The 19068-nt window shown below is 38.1% G+C and overlaps 1 long non-coding RNA gene across 1 annotated transcript; it reads left to right on the top strand.

Annotated features, from left to right (window-relative positions):
- Positions 1 to 15398: 15398 nt before the first annotated feature.
- On the top strand, positions 15399 to 17237 carry LOC121786345. The gene is made up of 4 exons (XR_006047140.1): positions 15399 to 15413; positions 16532 to 16712; positions 16830 to 16906; positions 16995 to 17237. It is a non-coding gene; the product is annotated as an uncharacterized LOC121786345 (long non-coding RNA).
- Positions 17238 to 19068: the final 1831 nt, after the last annotated feature.

The raw sequence follows: 19068 nt of genomic DNA, 5'->3' as shown, positions 1-19068 counted from the left end.
CGAGCACGTGCACGGGCACGGGCTCGGGCTCGGGCGGGCGGCGGCGGCGGCGCGCGCGTGTGCGCGCGTGTGGGCTCTTTCACCCATCTTGGTCCACTATAATTATTAAGTAACATAAAGTCACTTAATTTATACACATTAAAGATGTGTTAATCCTCCAATGTGGGATAATTAACACTAGTTAATTATTCCCTAAGCTCCATCTCCAAGCTTTAATTAAAAGCTAATTATGCCCAACTTTAATCCACTATTTCTCACTCACCGGAAATCGGATTTGAGAAAGTGAATATACTACATTTACCTACGTAAAATGTAGATCGACGCTATGTCATTTAATTTCACAAAATTAAATGTCTCGTCACATTTATTATTTGGTCAAAATCCATTGACCGGGCATATTTAATCCATGATTTTTACAATCCCCCACATGAGTGGAAATAGCCGAATGCATATGCATGCAGACACAAGCTCAACCCTCGCGAGGTATATAAGCATAAGGATAGGTAGTTGTTGACTTTGAACCCTCCATAGTCGACACCATCGGATACACAGGCGGCTTAGTAGCGCGATGCTTTGAACTAATCCCCCACGGCGTGCACCGAGACAATGGTGTTAACACTTAAACACCTCAACCTCATCCGTTCTCACGTTTTGTGTCCATTGCGGTCTTGGACACCACTTTGGATTCATAAGTGCGTTTTTTATGAAGCGACCACACTTCGCACTTACGTAGGTGATTCTTAGTCAAGTACCTTGCCATACTTGGTCTCTTTGAGAATTCCATCTCTTTGAGATCCTTAAGAACCATTAAAAGTCATAGACTTAGCCTTTACCACGAGGCAAGTTCTCCAACACTCTATTGCTCTCTAGGGAATAGATATAGTTTGAGTGTTTTTCCATGAACTCTCATAACTTAGTTGTCCCTTTGAACCAAGTTCTTGGGATCTCCAGTCATCATGGTTGGGTTACCACTATGACAATTCTTTAGTTTGTGGATTTCAAACCCATTCCCTCTAGCAACTTATTCATTTGATCACGGTTTAACCCTTTGGTTAGCGGATCCGCTAGATTATCTATTGACTTCACATAGTCAATTGTAATCACCCCTGTTGTGATCAAATGTCTCACGGTGTTATGTCGTCGACGTATATGTCGAGACTTACCGTTATAGAAACCATTGTTTGCCCTTCCAATAGCCGCTTGGCTATCGCAGTGAATCAGCACTGGTGGCACTGGCTTAGACCAACATGGAATGTCTTCAAGGAAGTTCTTAAGCCACTCGGCTTCCTCACCAGCCTTATCCAAGGCAATGAACTCCGATTCCATTGTTGATCGGGCTATACAGGTCTGTTTTGTGGATTTCCACGATACAGCACCACCCCCAATAGTAAAGACATATCCACTTGTTGAAAGTGAGTCTCTATTATCGGATATCCAATTGGCATCACAGTACCCTTCAAGCACCGGGGGGTATCTCGAGAAGTGTAGCCCAAGATTTTGAGTGTGTTTTAAATATCTCAAAACCCTCACAAGAGCTCTCCAATGCTCTTTGCTTGGATTGCTCGTGTAACGACTTAACTTGTTCACGGCACAAGCAATGTCAGGTCGAGTGCAATTAGTCAAGTACATAATGCACCCGATGACCCGTGCATACTCTTCTTGTGCAACGGGCTCGCCTTTGTTTTTGCTCAAGTGAACGTCGAGTTCAATTGGAGTCTTAACCGGCGCGCCATCATAGGCTTTGAATTTATTCAATATCTTCTCAACATAATGTGATTGTGTTAAGATGATTCCATCATTCGTTCTTAGAATCTTCATTCCAAGAATTACATCGGCTAGACCCATGTCTTTCATGTCAAAGTTTCTCTTTAACATGGCCTTTGTATCGTTAATTACTTGAGTGTTGCTACCCAAGATTAACATATCATCAACGTAGAGACACACTATAACATGACCGTTATTAGTGCTCTTGATGTAGACACATTTGTCGCACTCGTTGATTTTAAACCCATTTGATAACATCACATTATCAAACTTCAAGTGCCATTGCAATGGCGCTTGTTTCAATCCATATAGGGATTTCACGAGCTTGCATACCTTTTTCTCTTGTCCAGGTACTACAAACCCTTCGGGTTGTTCCATGTAGATTTCGTCTTCTAGTTCACCATTCAGAAACGCGGTCTTTACATCCATTTGATGAATCTCGAGATTGTGCAATGCAGCAATAGCGAGAAGCACCCGGATAGATGTAATCCTTGTTACAGGTGAATAGGTATCGAAGAAGTCATGTCCTTCTTTTTGTTTAAAACCCTTTACTACTAATCGGGCTTTATACTTATCAACTGTTCCATCGGCCTTAAACTTTCTTTTAAGAACCCATTTGCATCCTAAAGGTTTAGCACCTTCGGGCAAATCAACCAACACCCATGTGTGGTTCAGCAAAATTGAATCAATTTCGCTTTGAACAGCTTCTCTCCAATGCAGCCCGTCTGGGCCAGCAAAGGCTACTTTTATCGATGTTGGTTCTTCATCCAACATGAAAGCAATGTAGTCAGGACCAAAAGTTTTTGGTGTTCTGACTCTATTACCACGTCTTAGTACTGTATCTTTTGGATCGAGCCTTGCACGCTTGCGCGATTCAGGTTCCGCATCTGTTGATTTAGAACTAGTGGCTTCTTCTTCCACTTGTTTAGAACTAGTGGCTTCTTCAATTCTTGTCTCAGAATTGGTTGATACTTTTTCCTTATCTTTGCAAGGAAAGGTATTTTCGAGAAATACAGCATTCCTCGACTCAATTGTTGTTCCTACTGTGATAGTCGATATTTCAGACTTGTGAACAACAAATCGATATGCACTACTGTTAAGTGCATATCCAATGAAGATGCAATCAACCGTCTTAGGTCCGATTGTAACTTCTTTGGGCGGAGGAACCATCACCTTTGCCAAACACCCCCACACTTTGAGGTATTTGTAGGATGGCTTCCTTCCCTTCCACAACTCATAAGGAGTAACATCTTTTCCTTTGAGAGGGATTTTATTCAAGATATAGTTTGCTGTCAAAACAGCTTCCCCCCACATGTTATGTGGTAATCCTGAACTGAGTAGCAGTGCATTCATCATCTCTTTTAGAGTTCGATTCTTGCGTTCTGCAACACCATTAGATTGTGGTGAATATGGAGCAGTTGTTTGATGAATTATACCACTTGCGTTGCATAACTCCTCAAACGGGGCTACATATTCGCCTCCTCTATCGCTTCGAATCATTTTGATTTTACAACCAAGTTGATTCTCAACTTCGTTCTTATAATTTTTGAACGCCTCTATTGCTTCATCTTTGCTTCTTAAAAGATAAATGTAGCAATATCTTGTGCAATCATCTATGAAAGTGATAAAGTACTTTTTACCACCTCTAGTTTGCAACATCTTTAAATCACATACATCCGTGTGAATTAATTCAAGGGGTTTTGTGCTTCGTTCAACCGAGTGAAACGGCAACTTAGTCATTTTTGCTTCAAGACAAATTTCACATTTATCTTGGATATCCAATTCATTAGCCTTTAGTAAATCTAAGTTTACTAATCTTTTAATGGCTTTTGAATTTACATGTCCCAATCTACAATGCCACAAATTTGAAGACTCAATCAAATAAGAGGAAGTAAATGCTTTATTCTTATTGGCCAATGGCTTCGCAACACTTCGAGTTGCTACACTAAGCTTGAAAAGCCCATCGGTTACATAACCTTTTCCGATGGATTTTCCAAACTTATACAAGACAAACCTATCGGACTCAAATACAAGTTTAAACCCTTTATTAACTAGTATTGATCCTGACACTAGGTTCTTGCGGATGTCCGGGACATGCAGCACATCCTTCAAAGTGATAGTTAGGCCAGACGTCATCATGAGAATCACGTTGCCAACGCCGAGGACTTCGGACGATGCTTGATTCCCCATGTTGATCTTCCTCCCTTCAACAGCAGTGTAGGAGGCAAACTTGCTCCTGTCGGAGCAAACATGAGCAGTAGCGCCGGTGTCGATGTACCAGCCTCCCTTGTTATCAACAAGGTTAACCTCTTCAGTGACCACTGCAATGAGGTCGTTCTCATCCCAGTCCTTGAACTCCTTCTCAACGACGTGGGCTGCCGGCTTCTTCTTCTTGCTGCGGCAGTCTTTAGCAAAGTGGCCTGGTTTGCCACACTTGTAGCAGTCGCCTTCAAACTTCTTTGAAGGCTGCTTTCCCTTCCCTTTGTCGTTTGGACGGTTTGGGCGAGGGCGTTTGTTGGAGGGACCGCCCCGCTCCAACAGGTTGGCTTTGGCTTCATTTGGGGTGAAGCCCTTAGCCTTTTGATCACTTTTGCGCACGTCGGCCTCAATGCGCAACTTCACGATCAAGTCTTCAAGGGTCATCTGCTTTCGCTTGTGCTTGAGATAACTCTTGAAGTCCTTCCAACTTGGAGGGAGCTTGTCAATGATCGTGCACCTTAGGAATTTATCGGGCAAGGTCATCCCTTCAGCCACTAATGAGTGGATGATCATTTGGAGCTCTTGGACTTGCTCCATGACGGGTCGAGAGTCGACCATTTTGTAGTCCATAAACTTGGATGCTACAACTTGTTCAGTCCCTGCAGCATTGTCTATGCTATATTTCTTCTCTAGGCTTTCCCACATTTGTTTAGATGTGGTTACATTGGAGTATACATTATAGAGGCTATCATCTAATGCACTTAAAATAAAGTTTTTACATAGATAATCCCCTTTTCTCCAAGCTTCATAGTCCGCCATGACTTCGAGCCTAGTCTCTTGGTCGCTTGGCGCGGGCGGCTCGTTCTCCGTGAGGAAGTTGGCGACGCCCAATGTTGTCAAGTAGAACAACATCTTTTGATACCACCGCTTGAAGTCAGATCCTCCAAACTTTGGTGGTTTCTCGGCAGGTGGCATCATTCTTGGTGCCAAAGGTGCCGCAGTTGGTCCTTGGAAGGAACCAATTCCGTTGCCCCCGAAGGAGCCAACAACTTGGTTGGGCATAGAGCCCCCACCATTCATGTTGGGCATAGAGCCCGCCATGGTCGTACCAGCCCCGAAGGGACTAGCACCCGCATGAGACCCGAAGGCCCCAGCATTCGTGTTGATCCCGAAAGATCCAACACTAGTATTGAGCCCGAAGGCACCAACACTCGATCCATTAAAGGATCCGAAGGAACCACTAAAAGTGGAACCAACCGAACCACCAAAGGTGGAACCAGTGGACGCCCCGAAGGGGTTGTCCCAAACCCAAGGGACGGTGGATGAAGCGGCTGGGAAGCCAGGAGTTGGCATCATCGAGGGAATCGATGAAGTGTTGACCGGTCCAGTGGTCGCCATGGTGGAGGGAATGGCGGCGGTGGCGTTGGCAGCAGCAGTGTTGGATTCCGTCGACATCTCCAGCAAAAGGTGTTAATGTTTCGGAAGTTTTAGTTCAGTTTAGAAGTTCAAATTCCTTCAAAGGCAAGCTATCTCGTCTTGCGATTGTTGGTTTCTGGGATTACAAGATAACAAAACCGGGCGTAATACAACCCAAAAGAAGGAATACAAAAAAAAAGAACTGAAGTTACAACGAAAATGAAACAACTAAACCAGTATGCTATGACAGCCGAGTCGAGGAGGCCTCTTCCCGCAAGACGAGATACGCCCCGGTAGTGCTCTCGGTTTGGCGTGTCGTCCCCAAAGGTAAAACGGCTACGTCTCTTCTGATGCAGCACCGCAATCAGCAGAGCTCCGGCGAACGGGATGGAGGAGAGGGCAGAGCTTCGACAGAAAGACAATGCAGGGAGAGGGAGAGAGCTTATGCAGAGAATGCTTGTAGGTGTGTGTCCTAATGCAGTGGTATGGCTAGCCTATTTATAGGCCAACCACCATGCAGGGTCAACCAGCCATTGAAGGCTCATCATGGCAAAAACGTAACCGACGTCGGTTACAGGCGTGTGGCTGTAATGTGCCACCCGTGTGTGGAGCGTGTGGATTTCTCACGTGGCAACCGTGACTGTGCCTCGCTTGACGACGTGTCAAGCCACTTGGATTGCTGACTCGGCGGTGGTCCAAAAAGTCCAAGTCCAAGATCAAGATCGAGATCGAGATCGAGATCGAGATCGGGCCCGAGGCCCGAGGCCCGCGGCCCGCGACCGCGTGCACGGGCACGGGCTCGGGCGGGCGGGCGGCGGCGGCGCGCGCGTGTGCGCGCGTGTGGGCTCTTTCACCCATCTTGGTCCACTATAATTATTAAGTAACATAAAGTCACTTAATTTATACACATTAAAGATGTGTTAATCCTCCAATGTGGGATAATTAACACTAGTTAATTATTCCCTAAGCTCCATCTCCAAGCTTTAATTAAAAGCTAATTATGCCCAACTTTAATCCACTATTTCTCACTCACCGGAAATCGGATTTGAGAAAGTGAATATACTACATTTACCTACGTAAAATGTAGATCGACGCTATGTCATTTAATTTCACAAAATTAAATGTCTCGTCACATTTATTATTTGGTCAAAATCCATTGACCGGGCATATTTAATCCATGATTTTTACAGTTGCTTATATTGGGAAGGGTTGTCTTATTTGCTATGTGGTTTTTGTTTGAATATTTGTGTTGCGCTGGCAAATCGGGCATTGCTTGTAGTGTGTTGTTGTTGGTTGATAATTAGTAGTAGTTGTGTATTTGTTATATTTTGTATTGCTTTTTTTTTGGTGTTCTTTTCTATTTTTATTGCTCTCTGAGTAGTTATCAAATAAATTATGTTTGTCAATTCATGATTTGAGCATTATTATTAAAAATATAGAAATTTATGATTTCATTTGTGTCTTCCACTCATCCATGGTCTAATTTCGATGTGGTAGTACCCACAACGCAAATCATGAAATCAACCATGTTAATGTCGTTCGTCGATAACCTAATCATAATTAATATTTCAGATTAAAAAAACGAAAAGGGAAAATGGAAAAAAGGGCAAAATTCATCCCTAAGTAAGAGAAAGAAGAAAGACAAGTGAAGTCATGGGACAGAGAAATCAACGATTTTTCTACATTGACCAGTTTCAATTTGTATATTATATAGTTCAACTTGTTAACTTAATGCAGTGGTATTCCTTTTTTTTCTTTATTTGAAATATTATGAAGGTTTAATTACTATTCGGAATTAATTCCTCTAGATTAGGGGGTTAAGTTAACAACACTTTTTCGGATTAATTCCGAAAATAAGAATGGGAGACTGTGCATATTCATTTATTATAAAACAAAATTGATAGCAAAATTGAAATTAAGTTGCGTGGATTAAATCTAAATCATTCATTTTGTCATTAGATACTCCGTATTAGTTCTTCATAGGAGTGATATGATAACTTTTGTAACTCATAATTATTTTATAATTAAGACTAAATAGTAGTAACTTTTAGATATGAATATTATATCACAACTAAAATAAGAGGCATATTGTAGCAGCTTTTAATAAAATAAAATCGATTAGAATAATTATGTCATTTTTACTTCAATTCAATTTTGCTATGAAGTGTTTCATTACTTAATTTGTCCACGAATCACTAAATTTTTGTGGATCTACTTTCTATATTCTAAAATATCTTAAAACATTATATCTTACATAACTCTATTAATTTAAATTACTTTTCATACAATATATATAAAATTAAAGATAATTTTATAAAAAGTCTAATAAAATTTTAATTGCATATATTCTACTGAAGAAATTTGCATGTGTAATCATTAAATAACAATAACCAAAGTTAAACAAGTGAATCTGTATAGTGTTACCAAACTATCAACATAATCATATAATAGAATCAATATAACTGTAATAACATTATGCATAGTTAAATATGTAATTTTGCATTAAAATATATTCATCATATAGCTTCAGTTGAAGGCATAAGATAAAGTAATGTTGACATTGTCGTAACGGAGAACAAAGCTAAAGACTATATCCCTCGTGAATTTGGGATCTATGACTATTGAGGTATAGGGTTTGAAGAGTTACTAAAATCTCTTCGAATGTGCAGTTGTTGTATGTAGATTCAAGGCGATGTTGCGTCTCATGGTATACTAAATTGAATGAAGTTATCAACAAGAGGACCCGAAACAAAGATCCTTGGCGTGATGGTAGATTGGTATTCGATTCCGAAGAGGGAGTGTGAGAAATGGCTTCCAAATCCAAGGAAGGCATTTGTCACGCAAACTACATAAGTTAAATTTCGATATTGTAGAAAACACTATGCTACAGAGAAGAACGGGATATATTTACGAATCAAAATGTAAGTAATTTGACTTTCTTGGGTTGAGTAGATATTGGATTAACCGGATAATGATCCAACCCGCATAATTTGGCGACCCTAATTATAAAGGTGGTACTTAAGTAGAGGAGTATTTATTTAGCTAGTCATAACAATCTGAATAGGTCAACCAATAGTTCTACGTAACATTACAGTATATTCATCATAACGTTACAATATAATTATTATAATATGATTAAATAGTATGCATAATATTTATCATGGATATTAAATTTAATCAAAATCTTGCATTCACTTAATTACTCTATTTCTACCTACGTAGACAAAACCATCATTATTAATTTTGAAAACAATTTTCTATTTCAGTCAAACCAAACATCATTTTCAAATTCACCAACGCACTATAACCATTAATTTTGTCGAAGCGATTTAAATCAAATACGGCGAATATACAAAAATAATCTATCTAATTAGCTACAAATATAATATTACTAACCATAAAAAAAAATCACAAATTTCATTTTAATATTGTAGGGATCAGACCAGTCTGGATTCACTAATTACCGAGACCTATTTGTTCTTCTTACAATAGAGCTCAGCCAAACTCTCAACCACGCGGCTGATTTTAATCAAGACTACAAGCACGTTTACAAGTAATATAATTTAGCTATTACAACTCTCGGTTGAAACCCTAGCTAGCTCCTTGATTAACCGAAGCCTGCACACTAAATACACTAGTTAGTAATAACAAGCAAGATCCTACTAGATCTAAAGATATTACCCATAAGAAGAACAAGAAACAAGTAGAAACTAAATAGATCACAAGTTGTGGCTTAGCCACCCGCTGACAGTTCAGATCTATTCAACCAGAAACCAGATCCAATGGAGCACCGTCGAATCCGACCAGAGATTCACCTCTCACCATCGATATCAACACCACACAACTCCTTCACACCGGATCTAGAACCACAGAACACACTCTTGCACCAGATCTCTCACACACCAAAACCCTAGGTTTCACGAACACACCGGCAATCGAAGTAGTTGCCTTCACCAGCTACACCACCAGTCAATCACACTAGAACACAACGAAAGATCAAAGAGAACCCGCCGGAGAAGTCATCGGAGAAGAAGAGAGAAGAGAGAGAAGTCACTGAATCGACTAAGTTGAGAGGGAGAGAGAGAGAGAGAGAGAGGAGTGTAAAGTGAAACACAAACCGTCATACACTCTACACATAACAAACACAACCCTCCATCCAACGGCGCAGGTTCAAGATCCAAGTGAAGGTAAGACGTGGCAATAATCTGACGGTGGTGAGGAAGAGTCGGGGGCTAAAGGGCTCAGCAGCTTGGGCCAAGCCCAATCAATTCGGCATTGGACCAGAATTAATACATATCCCAAATAAATGTCCACCAACAAATATTCAATGTACTCCACCTTGGACTTTATTCTGGGAAACCAATCTGAACTATATGCTAAGGCTTTAATCATCACAGCCTACAAGGTAGCCCCCTCAGCTCCAAAGAACTAAAGTTCACAAGCATTAGGGAAGCCACCAGGTTGCCTTCAGACACCAGAGGGCTGGCACCCATTAGTCTAGAAGGACTTCATGCCTCCAGCCACCTAACACCCGTACCACAGCTGATAAGGTGAGGTGACTGAGGTCTTTCCCCGGGACATGCAACCTATCTTAGATCAAAATGCAAATGTTTTAGGTAGAAAAGAAGTTTTTCAAATGGTAAGCTCTTAGTTCTCATGTCAGCAGGATTTCTGTCAGTATGTACCTTTTGAAGAAAAACTTCACATTTTTCTACAATATCTCTAATGTAATGAGACCTTACATCAATATGTTTTGTTCTATCATGGAATACATGATTTTTACACAACTGAATAGCAGATTGAGAATCAGAAAACACAGTAGGAGAGAACTTCACAAACTTCAGTTCATAAAGCACCCCCTTTAACCACACAACTTCTTTCATTGCCTCTGTTATGGCAATATATTCCGACTCAGTAGTGGACAGAGCCACTATGTGTTGCAACTGAGACTTCCAGCTAATGCAGAACCTGCAAACTGTAAACACATAAGAGGTGGTGGACTTCTTTTTATCCCTGTCATTAGCATAATTAGAATCAACAAATCCAGTTAGTGAAACACCTTCAGCACATTTAGAATAGCACAACTCATACTCAGCGGTATGCTTAAGATATCTCAGAAGCCATTTCAAAGCTTCCCAATGAACATGACCAGGATTTGCCATATACCTACTCAGGCAGGACACTGCATAAGCAATGCCAGGCCTGGTACTCACCATCAAATACATCACTGACCTAATAGCATTTGTATAGGGAACTTTCTTCATAGCTTCAATATCAGTTTTAGACTTAGGGCACATATCTTTACTCAACATAAAATGAGCAGCTAAAGGCAAAGAGGCAGGTTTAGCATCAAACATGTTAAATTTCTTCAGAATTTTGTGCACATAAGGTTCCTGATGCAACACAAGAATACACTCTTTTCTGTTCCTGGAAATATTTATTCCCAATATTTCTGAGCATCACCAAGATTCTTCATATCAAAATTCTCACTTAAAGTAGTTTGCACAGCCTTTATGGTTTTCAAACAGGGACCCATAATAAGCATGTCATTAAGACATTAACATACAACAGCAAGAAGATAGACACAGAATCAAGATTTTTCACATATAAGCATGCATCAAAAGTACTTCTCACAAAGCCCAACTTATGCATACAAGTATTAAACTTGATATTCCACTGTCTAGGGGACTGTTTTAAACCATACAATGCATTTTTCAACAAGCACACATGATTGGAAAACTTTTGATCAACAAAACCTTCAGGTTGTCCCATGTAAATAGGTTTATCAAGGTCACCATACAAGAAAGTAGTTTTGACATCCATTTGTTTCAATTCCTAGTCAAAATGAGCACATAAAGCAAGCATCAACCGCACAGTAGTAAATTTTAAAACAAGAGCAAAATTTTCAGTATAATCTACCCCCTCTTGTTGAGTAAAACCCTTGGCCTTGTACCTAATATAATCCACCTCATTTTTCAATTTATAGAGCCACCTGCAATCAACCACAGAGGCACCAGGGGGCAAAGGAACAAGGATCCAGTTAAGATTAATTTTCAGAGAATTCATCTCCTCCAACATGGCTTTATGCCACTGACTCCAGAATTTTTTACTTAGCTTGCTTATAAGACTGGGGTTCTTCCCCATCAGATTCATACACATTGAAAGCCAAGTTTACAAGAGCAACCAAGCCAACATAGCCATCATGCCTAGAAAGGTTTCTGAACATTAAGCCTTCTAGGTATGTCCCTAGATAACACATAATCATGCAAATTGGAACCATCAGTAGCATTTTAAATACCACTGGGGCTATTAATCACATTCTGGGTAGGAATAGGAGGATTACTTCTCCTAGGACTAGCATGCAAATCAGGAGGATTATCATTATCATTGGGTGGAAGCACATCATTAACATCATTCACCTGTAGATTCCCTTCATTAGGTGTCTCATCAGGCATATAGACTGGGCGAGAATTCCAGAAAGGTTGCTCTACCTCACTTGGAGCATCAACAGAATGCTCCACATCAGTAGGCTGTTCTGTGGACTCCGCCTCAATTAGAGGATCATTGTCCACAGGGTCAGGAGCACGGTTATTTGTGACTTTTAAGCAAGGGAATTCATCTTCATTGAAGACCACATCCCTACTTATCATGACCTTGAACCCAGGTTCATCTCTCAACCAGATTCTATAACCTTTAACACCTTCTGGATAACCTAGAAAAACACTCTTTCTAGATCTAGGTTCAAGTTTATCAGTTTTAGTATGCACAAAAGCAGAACAACCAAAAACTCTTAGACGAGAAAGATTCAAAGTTTTTCCAGTAAAAACATGTTTAGGACACTGTCCTAACAAAGGCACAGAGGGAGATCTATTCACCAAGTAAGCAGCAGTCAACAAAGCTTCATCCTAAAATTTCTTAGATAAACCAAATTTAGCAAGCATACATCTCACTTTGTCAAGTAAGGTCCTATTCATTCTTTCAGCCACCCCATTTTGCCGTGGGGAGTAAGGAACAGTTTTATGTCTTCTAATTCCAAAATCAGCACACAAATCATTAATTTTTTTATTACAAAATTCCAAGTAATTATCAGTTCTTATAGCCTTAATTTTCTCACCTGTCTGTGTTTCAATCAAAGTTTTCCAAGCAGCAAGTTTTTCAAACACTTCACACTTATGTCTCATGAGGAAGCACCAAACTTTTCTTGAAAATCATCAATAATAGACAAGAAATACACAGAAGCAAAGTGAGATGACACAGAAACAGGGCCCCACACATCCATATGCAAGTATTCAAGAATATGTCTACTGATATTTGCAGGTACAGGAGTAGGAAAAGTAACCCTATGCTGTTTAGTCAGCACACAAGTGTCACAGAAAGGCAAATTACCACGAACTTCAGTATCAGATAAAATAGCATGCTTTTTCAGAATATTTAGGCCTTTTTCACTCATGTGACCAAGTCTATTATGCCACAACATAGTTTTATTAGTTTTAACAACATTGGCACATGCTTTTCACATGTAAGAGGCACAGCAGTACAGACATCCAAACCACATTTTCTTTTGGCCTTAAACAAACACATTGAACCTTTGCAGATTTTCATGCAGTCTTCCCCCCATTTACCCCCCATGCCAGAGTTCTCAAGGGCAGTACAAGACATCAAATTATAGCAAAGATCTGGAACATATCTCACATCCTTCAGGTCCAACACATAGTCATTATCAAATTTTAAACACACAGTGCCAATTCCAAGAATTTCACATTTCTTGTCATCAGCCATTGACACATAAGTATTAGTCACAGGCGTTATTTCAATGAACACTTCCTTGAAGGGACTAACATGATAAGTACATCCAGAATCACAAAGCCAATCATTTGAAGTAAATGGGCACATAGGAAAAACATTTATATACATCAAATCATGCACAATATACACAGATTCATTGTCAGCATCATATTTGGCCATATTTACAAGATTTTCAAGCTGAGTGTTATTATTAGGGGATTTATTCTTTTTATGTTTGGTGCACTCTTTCCAATAGTGCCCCACTTCCCCACAATTAAAACACTTCCTGAAAGATTTTGGGTCCTTACTATTGGACCTTGATCTGTTTTTTTTCTTAGAATTAGAGCTGGTACCAGATCCACCATTAGATTCATTCCCCCCCCCCCCTCTTGACTTAGGTCTACCTCTGACATTCAAAGGCCTTGTTAAAAGCATTCTTGTCAGCAGACCTTTCCCTTAATTTAAGTTCTTTAGATTTCAGAGAGCTAATAATTAAGTCCAGAGGAGCAGAGTCTCTACCATACTTAATGACAGCTTTAACATCACTGTAAGAATCAGGTATAGTATTCATTAGAGCAATACTAGTGTATTCATCAATTGTCTTATCACCAGATCTTTTTATATCTTGCACAAGCTTCTGAAACCTATCCACATTATTATCAATGTCTTTTGCAAGATCAAGCTTAAATTTAAACAACTTTTCAAGCAAATACATTCTAGAGGACATAGAAGTCTCAGTGAACGGGGTATCAAGATGTTTCCATATTTCAGAAGCAGATTCAATATGATCAATTTTCCTAATCACATAATCATACAAATTAAGCACGATAGTAGCTCTAGCCAACTCATTCATCTCATCAAGCTTTTCTTGAGCAGTGTCATCAGGTAAAGAACCATCAACAACCTTAAACACTTTTTGTTGAATAAGAATACATTTCAATTTATGTTTCCAAATAACAAAATCATTTTTGTCATTGAAAGGAATTAAACCAATATACATAGACTTAAAAACCGCATAATTCCATAATTATTATTTTAATATTTTCCGTTTCCTTAAACCAATATACATAGACTTAAAAACCGCATAATTCCATAATTATTATTTTAATATTTTCCGTGGCCCATTTACCCTCGTGCGATTTTGGACGTTTGATATTAGTATTATTACTATTATATTAGCCAGAATTGCTCTTAAATTTCCTACCCCCTGCAAAGAAAAATACATTGGTGTCAACGTGGAAGAAGGTACGTAGCCTTCCATTTTATTCAACAATTTTTTCTCACTTTGACTAACTAGTGAAATATAGTACGTACGGCGGCACGAATATTTTCATCGGAATTGTTTGCTTGAAGCAAAATTAAATAGTTTAAAATTTCATGTAATTTGATTAAAAGAAAGTTTTGAAAAAAATTAGATGATGTCAAAAGTTCGTGTATTTAAAAAAAAATAATACGGCAACTTATCTTGCCATGACTTTTAATATGTAGTACTCCAATACTACTATACAAGAGTAAATATTAATATATCATGAAGTTTACTCTAGCTTTGATTCGATCGAAATTATACACGGAAATAAACATATAGAATTATGTACTGACATAACTAGTCGAAAGAGAGGAATCCAAAATTAACGGATACACAGAAAGACGAAGACATACATCAGAAGATGACCTAAAAGGAACACATATCTTCAATCCAACTACTGGCATCACTCAAAACCTCATCCACATGCCCCATGAGAAATGGAAGTTCAACAACTTCTAATTCATATGCCAAGTTGTCAAAATATTCAATCCCTTTTCCATCTTTCGATTCGGCATTTAGTTTGAACTCTACTTTATTACGAATTTCATGTAGACCATGAGACATTATAGAACATTTATAATCCCAATTATCTTATCGAAACTTCGCAATGGCAGCCCAGCCAAGATGTATTGCATGCAAAAAGGAAAGGTTGATTAAATGTGAAATAATTGATAAATCAATAAATATAGAAAAACAGAAAATTTGGTAATATACGGATTAATATCTTAAAATTTAAACCGATAATGTTATTCCTTTCATGTATCGGTATTGGGCCGGCCCGATAAGATAAGCTATACATTAACAAATCCTGGTGGTACTGGGCTGGCCCAATAAGACTAAGCTATACATTAACCAACCCTAGTTTCTCCCTAACAGAAGCGGCAGCGGCACTTGCAGAAACCGAATCACATTTCCCAGAGCTCCTCTCTTGCCGTCAGCCATGGTAATCTCTCCGACTCTTTCTACAACTAGCTTTGCTTTCTGCAAGATTTATGGATTCATTGTGATACTAAGGTTTTGATGATTTTTTTAGTGTCGCTTGTTTTCAGCAGAAATAACCCCAATTGTTTCACCTCTAGAATTATTTTATACATAGTCCTGTTAACATTTGTGATTGAAAAACCCTAGTTTTGCAGCCAAGGTCGGTTTTTGTTTTGGGTAATTTGTGCTTTGTTTCTAGCTGTAATGGGATTGGGTTTCCCACTCTCAATATAAAGCTGTGTTTGTTTGTGTAAGCGGAAGGGAAATCTCGAGGTTGTTTGGAATTGGATAGATGTCAGCGTGTCGAGTTGATTATTTGATTTTGGGGAGTGTTGATTTTGTCTGTGGACGTAAATGTGTGTTATTGATTCCTGGGTTAGGTCAGTTTGGTGTATCGATTTGTTTTGGTTTAGAGTAACATTCCATTAATCTAGCTGCAGCAATGAGCTTAGGGTTTTCATAATTCATTCGCTGTTGTTTGTTGTTGAGCTTGATGAATGCTGTATTATCTCAAGACTGTAGGTAGATAATATTTTCGGGCTATCACTAATAGACTTGTACTCTGTAGTAATATTTTCATGATGGTTGTAATGTATTTGATGATTTTTTATTATATTATATTGTTTTTGTTCCGATTATTCTGGTTCACGGATCCTTGTTTTGTGTTCGACTTCTGTTTCCTTTTTCTTTTGTAATTTGTGTTGTGTTTCAAGCTAAAATGAGAGCTTGTGTGAACCAAAGGAAAATCTCGATGTTGGTTGGAAACATGTTTAGTTGACTGTTTGATTATGGGCTCTTTATACCTAGAGGAGAAGGGTTATGTCAGTTTGGTGTATTGATTTCTTTCTGGGTGATATAACATTCCATTGATGATCTTAGAGTATTCAACTCATTTGTTCTTTGTTGTTGAACTTGATGAATGCTGTATTATCTAAAGTTTCAATTATTTGGGTGCCAAGCTATTTCTATTAGAGTAGTACGTTATGCTTTCGAAATGGATGTAGTGTTTTTGAATATACTTACTACATTTTGTTTTTTCCCTTGGATGATGCTAACGTATTTATTGTTATGTATTTTCAGGTGAACGTTCCAAAAACCAAGAAAGACTTACTGCAAGTCAAAGGAGTGCAAAAAGCACACCTTGCACAAGGTCACTCAGTACAAGAAGGGTAAGGATAGCTTGGCAGCTCAGGGGAAGCGTCGTTATGACCGCAAGCAGTCAGGTTATGGTGGTCAGACCAAGCCAGTCTTCCACAAGAAGGTAGAAATAATTATCCAAATTAATGTTGGTTTAGTGAATACTGGGTAGCAATTAGTGGTTAACCTAGAATTATTGTCAGTTTCACAAATGGCTGACTTCTTATCATATTCTGGTTAGGCTAAAACGACGAAGAAGATTGTGCTGAGGTTGCAGTGCCAGGGTTGCAAACATGTTTCCCAGCACACCCAATCAAGGTTGGTGTTTCGTTCTTGCATTTTGTGTTTTGGCAGCAATATTCACCTATCCTTGCTTGAAAATGATTTGTGCTCTTTTCTTTTGCAGAGGTGCAAACACTTTGAAATTGGTGGAGATAGAAGGGCAAAGGAACATCGCTTTTCTAAGCTTGTCGATTTGGAAGGATTCTTGTGTCTACTGCTTTTGTCTCTTGTTATTTCGTCTTAAACATTTTGCTTAGCCTGATCTAGCTAAACTTTATATTAACATTGAAACACGGCTCTAAGTTTTGTTTGCAACATGTGGAATCAATTATCTCAATTCTGTTTACTACTTGCCAAGTTATTCATTTAAACAAGTTAGTTTATGTGGGATGAGTTTTTCTTGTTTGACTATCTCTGCAGTATTTGCAGTATTTATTAATTAAGTTGTTTTGCAGTTTAAACAGACATTATGATTCAATCATTCAATATTGCATATAAATGGTTTTAAAATGCAAGGTAATATTTGGAGAAGACTACCTACTAATGCATATTATTTACATGAAGGCTGAACTATGAAAACTCGAAATATAAGTAACAGGTTTTGACTACTAATTAGGACTCTTCAAATTTCGTTATCATGAATTAAATTGAATTTTACCGACTGTTTGATTCCCATTTAGGATATAAAACTTCAGTGAATCTATGATCTATCTATCTTTCTAAGTTGGGTGCTCATAATTTAAAATGTTGCTTGCAAAATATCTTGTATGGTTTCAACATGTAAAAGAAATCAATCTTTAGTAATGAAAGAAGGTAAATATTTGCAGTCCAATAAGTTTAAACTATCGGATTTTATCAGTGTAAACAGTTGTACTTTCTAATTTCTTATTTTGATTTCTTCTCATATCTATAATTCCAATCAAATTTTATTTATGAAAAAACTTGATTATCATTAAAAAAAACATAAAATCTATAATTAAAAATAATAAAATTATGTTTTATAAATCCTAATATAAGAACAAAATACAAACTGAAATTGAATGTAATTTTTGGAGGGTGTTTCTATTGGCACGAAAATTAAATTTAATATTTAAATAGTTAAAGTGAAATAAAAATAAAGTATGTTTAGAAAACAAAGCAAATAAGGAAAGAAAACAAATAAATAGGGAATATAATAATATAAATAATTAAAGAGAAAATAAAATATTATAAATATTAAATGTTATGAAATTTGCATCAAATTAACTCAATTGTAATACAACTAATTGTAATGGAAAAGGGAGAAATAAATAACGAATTAAATTCATACTATCAGTATTTTTTTCAAATAGTTAAAATAATAATTATAGCATTAAATCATTGGCGCCAAAAACCTCCCTCGAAATAAAAAAAGTTTCCTATTGTTGATGACAACTCTCTCCCGCTTCACTTCTCAAGAGCTACAAAACCCTCATTTCTTCTCCTTCATTCTTCAAATCCATATCTGATTTTCACCCTTTCCCCAACATCAGTGATCTGCTTCGCACCTACCTTGTTTTTGCTGTAAACGATTATCACAGGATAAAATGGCTAAAACAGTAAGCCCAAATTCTGTATCAGTTATTCTAGCAAATCCATGCCCAGATTCTTCCTCCGATTTCCCGGAAATCGTTGTACAAGTCCTTGATCTCAAGGCCACCGGCAACAATACATGTACGCCTTTTAGATTTTATTTTATCTTTGTTTATTTATTATTTGACAATGTGCAATTGCGGATTGCATCGGATTCAAACCCTTGATTCAATTTCATATATCCAAATGTTATTTTGTGTTTAAGCATATGCTGGATCTTATTCGATACATTTTGGTTTTGATGCTTAGATTTGAGTCAACAGTTAGGACCTTAGGTAGAAATGATTATCGAAAAATTTTGAATTTGTTATGGTTTGTGGAATTGTTACAGGTTTATGGCGAGTGATGGCAAAATGAAGGTGAGGGCTTTGTTGCAGTCAACTCTAGCGTCTGAAGAGTGACATCTGGGAAGATCCAGAATTTGGGGCTCATTCGTGTTCTTGACTACACTCTCAATGATATCCCAACAAAGAACGAAAAAGTATGGATTTGCTCATGCTCTGCTTAGCTTGATCTCCTGCCCACACTTTTTTTTATGTAAAAATGATTTGTATTCTGCTATAGGTTCTTGATTGTGTCCAAGTGTG

This window comes from Salvia splendens, chromosome 22, assembly GCF_004379255.2.
Source record: "Salvia splendens isolate huo1 chromosome 22, SspV2, whole genome shotgun sequence".
Classification (NCBI taxonomy): Eukaryota; Viridiplantae; Streptophyta; class Magnoliopsida; order Lamiales; family Lamiaceae; genus Salvia; species Salvia splendens.
The sequence above is the reverse complement of the archived record's forward strand: the minus strand, read 5'-3'. Positions and strand labels throughout refer to the sequence as shown.